Source organism: Mandrillus leucophaeus, unplaced genomic scaffold (genome assembly GCF_000951045.1).
Source record: "Mandrillus leucophaeus isolate KB7577 unplaced genomic scaffold, Mleu.le_1.0 Scaffold486, whole genome shotgun sequence".
Lineage (NCBI taxonomy): Eukaryota > Metazoa > Chordata > Mammalia > Primates > Cercopithecidae > Mandrillus > Mandrillus leucophaeus.
Genome location: NW_012105209.1, coordinates 1703210 through 1714929, shown reverse-complemented (window position 1 = coordinate 1714929; position 11720 = coordinate 1703210). Strand labels below are relative to the sequence as shown.

Sequence of the window (11720 nt, the reverse complement as noted above, 5' to 3'; positions counted from 1 at the left end):
TAAGGCTAGAGGTTAATGGAAGTTGGCTAGGTCAAAGAGATGAGTACCTGGAGTAGCATTTTACATCAAAGAACAGCACATGGGCCAGTCCTAAAATAATTGGGAATTAGAATCTTTGAGGAGCTAAAAAAAAAAAAAAAAAAAAAAAAGCCAGATGGTTGGATCACTGTGAATAAATAGGAACATGGTGTGGGATGAGACTGGGTAGGTAGGAAGAAACTAGAAAATATAGGGCTTTGTGGATCATAGTAATAACAATTGTGTTTAATCATAAGAAAAAAGCATTCTCTCTCTCAAATTCTTGTTCTTTAGATGTTTCATCCAAAAGTTTCTCATCATTGTCATTGTGAGGGTGATGGGAGGGCAGGCAAGGAGGAGTATGCAGGTGGTGGTATATAAAGGAGACAGTGAAAGAATTATTAATAGTGTATGTGTGTTAATGGGAAAGGCAATTCCAGTCCTATAAATTTGTTACATAATTCTTTAATCAAGTGGCCAGCCATTCTATCCCATAAATCAATTGAAAACTTAAAGAATCCTAAATTCTTTCACTTATTTTTCACTTTAAGGAAAAAACACATTATCTAAATTTTTCTTTACATATCATGAATCATGTGGTGCTTGAACCTGCCACTTCAAGCCATGATTTATAATATGCCTAATTGCTTTCCTTTCCCTCCTCACAGCTGGCAGATGGAATACTGTATCTGTGACTGAGCCACATTGGTATTTATGCTGCAAGCAAATGGTGTTACAGTCTGTGGATTTCTCCTTCTTGATCTAAATATCCTCAAGACAATGCAAAATTCTTAAAAATTTATCTCTGTTTCCTCTTTTGTCTCTGCTGCCCTCTTAATTTTTATACCAGCACACATGGGATTTGAGCCCCAGTCTAAAGGTGAACTTGAGGATTGTGGCTTGTTTCTGTACAGCTCACAAGTTAAGTCACAGAAAATAGAAACTTTGGGAGTGATAATGAGTATATGTACTGCTTGCTTTGAGAAGAGCATTCATTGGAATTGCTGTATTTCATAGTCTTAGCTCTTCTGTGGAATGTGTAGCTATATAATCAGAGTAGATTATTTGTCATTCATTCACCAGATTTAAAAATATCTATTTGCAATTTTTGCAGCCCACAAACAATTTTATTTTTCACCTTTGTTAGTGTTTGTCTTCAGCTTGGATAGAGTTGCTGTGTCTTCCTTAGTTAATGCCCATTTGTTCTTCAGTTTAGTGGCCTCTGAGATTGAAACATTTGGGAGAAGGAATCTCTGCCACAAGGTATTGATGTTAGAGGTGAAATCATGCTCTTCACAGGTAACACCTGCTAGTGGAATTTCTGATGGAGATTTTAGTTGCACAAGTCCTATTAACCTGAATTGACATGTACCAGATGGGTAGAGAAGCAACAAGCAATGAGCATTCACTTTCAGGGATGGTGTTTGCTGAGTAAATACTTTTATTTTGGGGATAAGTAATTCTTAATAGCATCAGGAAAACAAAAAATTAAACATGTGGATTTTGGGTTTTGACGGTAACTCAGGATATTTTATCATTTAAAAATTTAGATCATTTTTTAAAGAGCTACAAATAAGCAGCACACATAGCTAGATTCTTGAACTTCCTTTCCTTCCTCCCTACCTCCCTTATTTCCTGCCTTTTTTCTCCATTCCTCCTTTCTTTCCTTCCTTCCTCCCTTCCTTCTTCCCCTATATGGTTTTTGTTGTTACCAAAGTTATACACACATACTCTATAAGGTGTCAACCAATTTTTCAAGCTTATTATAAAAATCTTCAGTCCCTTAGCTCTCACCACTGACTACCAATCAACTCCCCCCATCACCCTGTGCCACCACAACTTGTGGCTCTTCCTCTACCCAGGCTAGAACTCTCACTTCATTTGGCTAATGTTTTGGCTTTTATTTTTAAATCTCTAAATAACATGCTTATATTGACATCTTGATTTTTTTCAATTAGATTATTTTTGATTTTCCACTATAAAATGTGATGCAGTCTTTTTCCTTTTTCACCCTTCATTCATCAGCTCCTGCTACAATACGAGGAATTTTTCCATTCCCATTCTCTCAGTGTAGTTACGTTGTAATTTTTGTCACATCGATTCAGTGTTTATAGTATTTTGACTCTGTAAGCTGAGTTACAGCTGAGCCATGATATTTTCTAGGATATATTTACCGACCTGCCCATCTTTTTTATTTGAAAATGTAAAAATGTACTTTATAATTAATAGGCACAATTGTAATTTGGCACTAAAGCTTTTAGAATGGTAGATGCACACTTGCTAGGTTTTTCTTACATGGAGCACCTTTAGAGCAGCTGTCCTAACCCGAGGGATCTTTCCCTGATGTTTCTGGCACAGGTGGTGCTGCCTCTTTCTGACTGTCATGGCTTCTGCCTTAGATTCTGGCTCTTCAGATTCACCTCCTGTCTCCTCTGCTGAGCTCACTTCACCCTAGGCAGGCAGCTGTATTGGATAGGTGCAATGTATAGAATAGATCACTGCCATCCCTACTCTGGGGTTCACATTTGGCACCTTAGCTCTGCCATCAATTAATGGACACTTTGCTCTTCTATGCCAACTTCATCCAAGCTCTTACCTTTTATGTGCCTTCAGTCATAAGTCAGGTACAACCTGTATACAACCAGATGTCTCCAAACCCCAGGAACATGTGTCAAACTCTCTGAATGTTTATCTGCAGGTTCCCTCATAAGTCTTAGTGTAGGCAAACATCCCTCTCCCAGCCACAGCCCTGTGTGTATTCTCTCTAAAGAAATTTTTGCTACAGTTCACTTTAACTTCCTGAAAAGTCCTTTACTTTCCCTTATATATCCCAGGTACTGTCAGTATCACTTCCATCATTATTTAGTCTTTGAAGGTCTAGTACCATATTCTAGGGTATGGTATATTGAGCATCCATGATAATATTCTCAGCCTTTTAAACTCAGTTCAAACTCCAAGACAATAGAAGTCATATGTAACCTCTAGTTAAACTAATTTTTATCAAAGATTCTTTAATGTCAGGATTAGCATTGGGCATTTTGCATGTCATTTGTCAATAATCTAATTAAAGTAGACACTATTATCACCTCCATTTTACAGATGAGGAAATTCAGGCCAAGAACTGGTAAATAATGAGAAAGAAACAAAGAACATTGATTTGGTTTGGCTCTGTGTCCTCACTCAAATCTCGTCTTGAATGGTAATCCTCATGTGTTGAGGGAGGTACCTGGTGGGAGGTGATTGGATCCTGGGGGACAGTTTCCCTCTTGCTGTTCTTGTGATAGTGAGAGAGTTCTTACAAGATCTGATGGTTTTAAAAGTGGCAGTTTCCCCTGTGCAGTCTCTTTCTTTCTTGCCACCATGTAAGATGTGCCTTGCTTCCCCTTTCGTCTTCTGCCACAATTGTAAGTTTCCTGAGGCCTCCCCAGCCATGCCACACTGTGAGTCAATTAAACCTCTTCTCTTTATGAATTACCCAGTCTCAGGAAGTATCTTTATATCAGTGAGAAAATAGATTAATACAAATATTCACACAAATAATGAAAAGCTGAACACTGATCAAAACTCAGGAAGGCTGCTTTTGGAGTTCATAGTCTTAATCATGACACTATCTTGCCAAGTGAGAGTAAGATAAATATGAAGTTGTCTGCCTATTTCTCTCTTCAAATCCTACTCTAAGTACTTTAAGACATAATGAGATATCGAAGGAATTTTAGGCAAGCTCCTTAATAATAGCAAGAGAAAAGGCTATTTGTCATGTGGGTAATCCACTTTAAGGAACGTGAATATCCAGGCTGGAATGGGGTGTGCCAGTTGAAGTATATGGGACAATGGAGAGATGAAGCTGGTACCCTGCAGGAGGGAGTGGTAGAAAAGAAAGGCGACATGAGGAGAAGAATAATGAAGTGTTTTTATCTTTTTCTCGACTTCAAATTTCTCTGATTAGCTCCAAGGAAGGTAGGATTCTTTCTGATGGTGAATTGATGCTTTCCAATGACTCATGGGCAGAAAGGCAAGATACACATACTATGAAGGAGGGAGAGCCAGTGTACTTATTGATTTGAATATAAATGAAACAGAGGTGAAGAGAAATAGTACTCATTGATTTTGGCTGCTTTTCTAATGGTGATTATGATTATCTTGTAAATGAAAGTATTTTGTTCATGGATTTCCAGTGACTTTACATATTTTCAATTTCATTATTTTAAGATCCCATTAACACTTTGCTAGATCACTGTATTTGTAATTTTCTCCATCTTAGAGTTCTCCAGTTCAAACTAGTTTAGCCCTAATAGAGTGGAGACCTAGACTTGGTATTTTACTAAAGAAGGCGACTGAGTGTAAGGCACACATTTTTCAGCACAAAAAACATTCTCAATGATTTTCTAATAACCAATAATTTTTAAAATATTGATATAATTATACAATTATCAGAACAATTATATTAAATTTATCTGATGCTATCCCTTCTTGCTTAATGTTAACCTTGTTGCTCCCACCGTTCTTGATTATATAGACTACAAAAATTACAGATGGGCATTTTTTAAATTTTTTATTTATTTTTTAAGGTGGAGTCTCCTCTGTCTCCAGGCTGGAGTGCAGTGGCACAATCTCGGTTCACTGCAACCTCCACCTCCCAGGTTCTAGTGATTCTCCTGCTTTAAATTCCCGAGTAACAGGGACTACAGGTGTGCACCACCATGCACATGGGCAATTTTTTATAGCAGGGAGTAGAATGTAACATTTGTACTTACTACATCAGATTCAAGTATAAGTAGTCTCCTATTATCAAATGCATTCAAACTCATAAATCAAATGCCTATAATTATTGCCTCCAGTATGTCAACTGCTAAAAACTACCTTTTTTTTTCCTAAAAATGATTTTGTTACTGCTCCATAAATTTGCTCCCACAAAACTGCCAAGTCAAAATGTAGACCTTATTTTTGCTCTCTAGAAATAAACTTCTATTAAGAATACTATGATATTTAATTCCAAGCAAAATGCATCCAACCAAAATAAAGTAATATATTCAGTTTCTGATTTGAAAAGGATTCACAATGTGTTAGGTGATGGTGTTCTCTGGGTTGCTCCCTCACAGAGCTAGAGCAGGCCCTTGCTCTTCCTTGATGGCTGGACATCTGCCATGACTTCTGTCACTGCTTGCTAGATGACACTTTTTCTCCTCCGCTTGATGAAACCAATTATTTTCTTTTCCTGAGAGTGTGTCAATTATGCCATTGTCATCGTAGCAGCCAAAGGCCTATCAGTGCTGTTTTCTGTTAAATTCAGTTTGAAATCTCAGCATTTGGTTCCAAGACCTATCTGTTCTCTCCCCTCCTTTTTATTTTTATTTTTTCCTGTACTATAATTGTATTTTGTTGTCTCTTTTGATATGAAAGTGTCTGCACTTGGCATACTGTCAGAGTATTTTTCTTTATTTCTAATACTTTATTGTATATGTCACTGTGATTGTACGATTGTGTCAAAATATTTGTCACATTCTCACTTTTGATGTTCAGTATTTGTCCTATTACTGCCACAGACGCAAGATAACCTTTTATCAAATGTTTTTATAGACTTCAGAAAGTCTCAAAGAGTGGTGAAAGAGAAGTTATTCCTGTTATTTCTGAAGCATTCTGCATATAATTTAAAAAACAAAACAGAGAAAAGAAGTTTCTCAAACATACAGATTTCCCAGGTTGTTTATTGAAGTTGTCAGTTTCATTGAACTCTTTTCATGAATTGTTTTCCTGTCATGTTAAATAAATAGTTAAAGAATTTTTTCATATTACTGTTTGAATATAATAGCTCTCCTGAACTGGAAACCTGACCTTTATACTTTGAATACTCACTGCAGCAGAATTCTTTTCTTATCCTCAGTCTCTTGTGTGGGAAAATAAATTAAGTATCTGAGCCAATGTGATTGTAAAAGTATGAGTAGGTATAAAGACCCTATAAACATTAATGGTATTTGGAAGAAAAGCAGAATTAAACATTTTCTTCTTGTTCTACAGGGTTATCTAAGTAAAGTATTGGGGAATACATGGATAATCCACTTCTAAGAGCTAGAGGCTGATTCTGATAACACAGGGATGAGTTACATTGCTGTTTGTTCAGAATATAAAATTAACAATGGCCCAGTGTTAATGACTTTTCCTTTTCCTAAATGGACCCAGCATCTTCTGGTTTTGAAGGTGATGCTTGTTCTTGAATTCTCTAAGATCTCTTTCATCCCTTAGCTCTTCTGAAAATGTCACAATCTCAGGTTGGGACTCAGCCCCAGCTCCTTGTTGTGGTCAGTAGTTATTATCCAGGTTTACGCTCTGATGCTGTCTCCCTCTTGAATGTCTTTTTATTTTAACCATGTATTCCTTCAGAAGTTAGACTAGAATTGTAGACCTGTTTTTAATTATTAAAAGAAGCTGGACAATTCTCATTTCTAATCACTGGGTGTATTAGTCCATTCTCATGTATATATGTATGTATGTATGTATGTATGATAAAGACATACCAGAGACTGGGCAATTTACGAAAGAAGGGGGTTTAATTGGACTTCCATGTGGCTGGGGAAGCCTCACAATCATGGTGGAAGACAAGGAGGAGCAAGTCACATCTTACTTAGATGGTGGCAGGCAAAAAGAGAGCTTGTGCAGGGCAACTCCTGTTTTTAAAAACCATCAGATATCGTGAGCCCCATTCAATATCACGAGAACAGCACGGGAAAGACCCGCACCCATAATTCAGTCAACTCCCACTGGGTCCCTCCCACAACACATGGGAGTTATGGGAGCTACAAGATGAGATTTGGGTGGGGACACAGAGCCAAACCAAAGTCAGTAAAATCTAGATTGGATTAGGGACGTGGTTAGGGTAAGTGTCAGAGATTATATTTAAAAAATCCAACTATTGCAAATTCCATTTCAATGAATGAAATTTTTCTCCCAGATGTAGAGACTTTTCATCAAGTTACTTAGGAATGAAGAGTACTAGCAGAAGCAAAATATATTCACTGGGAGTTTCTTCACAGTGAGGAAAAACTCAGTGGTGTGCATCGTCAATTCTAGTGGTAAGGTTCAGTTTCATCAATTATGCCCATCCGTACTCATGTCACTGTAGGCATGTTTCTCTCCTGCCTTTAGGAAGAAACAAAGGGACAGACTGGCTTCCCTTGTTATTTCAGTGTGTTAAAGCAATCATTTACTGTTTATTATACTAATTAATTATCTTCCTATTTATTTTGTGCAATTATTGCTTTTACTTAGTGGGTAGGTAATTAATTCCTGTTAGCAGAAGTATAAAAGCAGAAATTTAAAAAGATCTAAAACCTTGACTCAGAATTTGGCACTTAAGTGGGAAAATTCAAATATATTCTTAGGATGCCATGTACTGGCATGAACTTGGATTGCTTTTCATCACTTTTTGAGCATCGGTTCTGCTTGCTGAATTCCTGAATTATGGTTGCTCATCACTTGAACTTGAAATGAACTGCCTGCTCTAATAGGCTTCGTCTTCATTATAAGTTGATATAACAAATAAGTTTAAATACGTAATTAGATGCCAGGGCTCTTGAAGAGTGATTTATTAGGAGAAGATAAATTTTTAGAAAACAAATACGAGGTTATTAAGATGTTGACAGAAGATGAGGACATCTGCTATTAGAATTTTATAAACAAGTGTTAAAGAGTCTCTTTTTAATGAAACAGTATATTTGAGTAACTAATTGGCTGCATTTTTCCTTGACATTACATTTTCCTATTAATTACATATTCAGTCTGGATATCACGATGTAAAAGCTTGATTAGTAAATAACTGATAAAAAAATTGATGATGAATATTTCAGAGGTTTCAGGAACTCAGCCTCTTAGCAGTTCTTCTTCTTATTGATGCCAGCAATCTATTTCACAATGTCTCAGCAGACAAAAGCATTTTAGGTAAACTTGACGTATTAAATTGGATACCATTTTTATCAAGATTCATATATTAAAGGCAATCAGTTGACATTTTTCTGTGATCTGTTTTGTGATTTGTCAAGTTGATTATGTCAATGAAATCAAAGGAAATTTCCCTTAACAGCTTTTATATTTCAGTGTTGCTTTAAGATTTTTTATTCACTTAATAGAATGTAATATACATGTATATTTTGAAATACTCTTATGGTGTATATATGTATGTGTATATATACACATATACATCACATGCTTATATACGTATTCATTCCCCGTGTGTGTGTGTGTGTGTATACACACACACATATACAGGGACACTCTGTATCCAAAGAAAAGAAAATTAAAAAACAAAAATAAAGAATCTGCAACTGACTCATGGTTTTGCTACTTTCATTATTTCATTTTGAGGAAATAATTTGCTATATTTTTTCCTATCTATTATATGGGGATAATATTATAAGTATTAGGCTGTTGTGTGGACTAAATGTGAGAAAATATAGAAAAGTGTCTAGCTCATTCTTTTTTGACCCTTGTTAGAGTACAGTACAGTAGTGGGCATTTGGTGTGACTAATGTTTAATTTTCAAGCAATAACAAATATATAGTATTGAGCACTTGCTAAATATCTGATACAGTTGTAGATGTCTTTACATGTAATACATCTAATGTTTTACTGTAAGTCTGTGATTATTGTATTAATTAAATTGTAACATATAATTACATAACATATCCAAGGTCAACATTTTAATTTATTATTTATCTCATTCATTACAAGATGCATAACTATCTTATCTTAAGACTATGAGAGAAAACACTGAGTAAAATTATGACTATGCCATGTATGTCAAGAAGCCAATCACTTTGAGATGTTAAAATATGAAAAAAGTGAATCCTTATATTGATGAAATATAATAACATCTAGTAAGTGGGAGAACTAGGATTTAGAACCCATGAACTCTCTTTCCAGAGCTTTTCTGCTTATTCATTCTACTATACTTTCATGCACAGAAGGGTTCAATCGATAAGAATTTATTTATTAAAAAATGCACCAGGTCACCACATATACCAACTATCATACTTTCTTAATACTTTTAAGGTAGGTATTTAGGAGCAATAGGTAGGTGAAAAAATTGGGATGAAATGGAATTATGTGAAAGAATATTTAACTCTTTTCTTGATTGAAACTTATTGGATAATTAATGAATGCAGACACTTGATATGCATGAAATCAATATTTGTAGATGGAATGATCAATTAATTGTGACAAACCAAACTAACATAAAACGTTCATAATTCCCTTTTTACTTTCAGTTTTTTACCTTTATAACATTGATGTAAGGGAGAAAACATAACTTCCTACTAGAAGTAGGAAGGTTTTTGTCCGAAAGCAAAAGAAAACAAGATAAAAAACCCTTAAACATTCTTTCCCAAATTAATGTTAGCATTCTAGTAATAAGAGTATTTCTACAATGTAATAATGTTCATATTTACATATTCCATACTTCATATTGAATCAGAGATATTTCTCTTGAAATTTAAAAGGAAAAGAACATCTCTGTGATCACTATGATTTTACTATGACTCTAAAAGTTATGGTCAATGCATTGGGTCATGAAACAGAAATGATAAACTATAATCACTGAATAGAAAATTATGTAAATACCTATATTTATTTATAGTATTTACCAAGCTTTCTTGGAAACAGAGGTAACTGAAAACTATTAGAACTAATGAAAATCCAATATCAAATAATTAAGTCAAATATCAAAAAAGCAAGTCAGATATCAACTATGTAAAAATCAATTTAGCCATAATTATTTTATTTGCTTATTTTCCTAATTTTATTGAGGCTTAGTCAACAATTAAAAATTATATCTATTTAAAGTGTACAACCTCAATGATTTAACATCATCACACTTGATGATTTGGTAAATATTATGAAATCTTCACAGTCAAGCTAATTAACATGAAAATGATTATTTTAGAACAAAATAAAAAATTAATTATTTTAGAACAAATTTATTTTAGAACAAAAATTCTCATTAGTAAGTACAGTTGACTCTTGAGCAATGCAAGTTTGAACTGCATGGGTCTACTTATATGCAAAATTTTTTCAATAAATATATTGTAAAATTTTTTGGACATTTGCAACAATTTGAAAAACTCTCAGAAGAACCACATGATCTGGAAATATCAAAAAGAACAAAAAAAGTCATGAATGCATAAGATATATGTAGATATTATATTTACCATAAAATATATAAAAATCCATTATAAAAAGTTAAAATTTATTAAAACACACACACACACAAACACCTGTAAACCTGTACATTGCACTCTCATTCATAGTCGAGAGAAATGTAACAAATGTAAAGATGTGCTATTAAATCATAACTGCATAAAATTAACTATAGTACATAAAGTATTACTTTAATTATTTCATTGTCACCTCCTGTTGCTATGGCAGTGAGCTCAAGTGTTGCCAGTATCCCTTTAAAACATATTGTGAGGCTAATCATCTTCACGTAATTTGTCTCTGCAATAAATTTTATATCTGTTAAAAGTGATGTATCACAGCTCTCATATAGTTTTTCATTGTATGTTGTGCAATATAGTAAACCTTAAATAACACTATGGGATCCATACAAAATGCCACTAGTGATGCTGGAAATTTTCCCAAGAAGCACAGTAAAGTCATGACATTATAAGAAAAAGTGGAATTGCTTGATATCTACTATAGATTGAGGTCTGCAGCTACGGTTGCCCACCCACTTAAAGATAGATGAATCTAATGTAAGGACCATTGTACAGAAAAAAAAAAAAAAAAGAAAGAAATTGACAAAGCCATTGCTGCAGCTATAGTAGCAGGTGCAAAAACCTTGTGCTTTTTTTGATATATGTTTTTATCTCATATTGAAAATGCAGCCTTATTTTAGTTCAGAATTGCTATCAGAAAGGCATACATAGAGACTCTAATATGATTGCCGAAAAAGCAAATTCAGTGCATGACAACTGAAAGCAAAAGGAAGGGGAAGGATCTAAAGCTGGAGAATTTAATGCCAGCAAATTGTAGTTTGATTATTTTAGAAAGAAGTTTGGCTTAAAAAATGTAAAGATAACAAGAGATGCAGCTTCTGCTGACCAAGAAGAGGCAGCAGATGAGTTCCCAGATACTATTAAAAAAATCTTCAAGGAGAAGGGATACCTACCTGAACAGGTTTTTAATGAAGAAAAAAAGTACCCTATTCTGGAAAAAAATAAAATAAAAGCCACACAGGACATTTATTAGTGTAAGGAAAAGAAGTGAGCACCAAGATTTAGGCAGGAAGGGGTAGGCCAACTCTACTATTTTGTGCTAACACAGTTAGGTTTGTGATTAGGACTGCCTTTATCTGTAAAGCTGCTAAGTCTTGAACCTTGAAGGGGAATGATAAACACCAACTGCCCGTCTTTTGGTTGTACCACAGGAAGTCCTGGACAATGAGAATCCTTTTTCTGAGTCCTTAGGATTGATGCTTTGTCCCTGAAGTAAGAAGTCCCTCACCAGTAAGGGACTGCCTTTTAAAGTTCCTTTGATATTGAACAATGCCCTTGGCCATTCAGAACCCCATGAGTTCAACACCAATAGTGCTGAAGTGATCTAATTGCCTGCAGACACATCATCTCTAATTTAACTTCTAGGTCAGCAAATCATAAGACCTTAAGGCTCATTACCCATGGTACTCTATAGAGAGGATTGTCAATGCTGTGAAAAAA

At 34.7% G+C, this 11720-nt stretch overlaps 1 long non-coding RNA gene across 1 annotated transcript in view; it reads left to right on the top strand.

Annotated features, from left to right (window-relative positions):
- LOC105550455 overlaps nucleotides 1-5810 on the top strand; it is a 57418-nt gene extending 51608 nt beyond the window's left edge. Inside the window, exon 3 of the long non-coding RNA XR_001007722.1 lies at nucleotides 4587-5810. This is a non-coding gene — a long non-coding RNA (uncharacterized LOC105550455). The remainder of the gene's footprint in view (nucleotides 1-4586) is intronic.
- Nucleotides 5811-11720: the final 5910 nt, after the last annotated feature.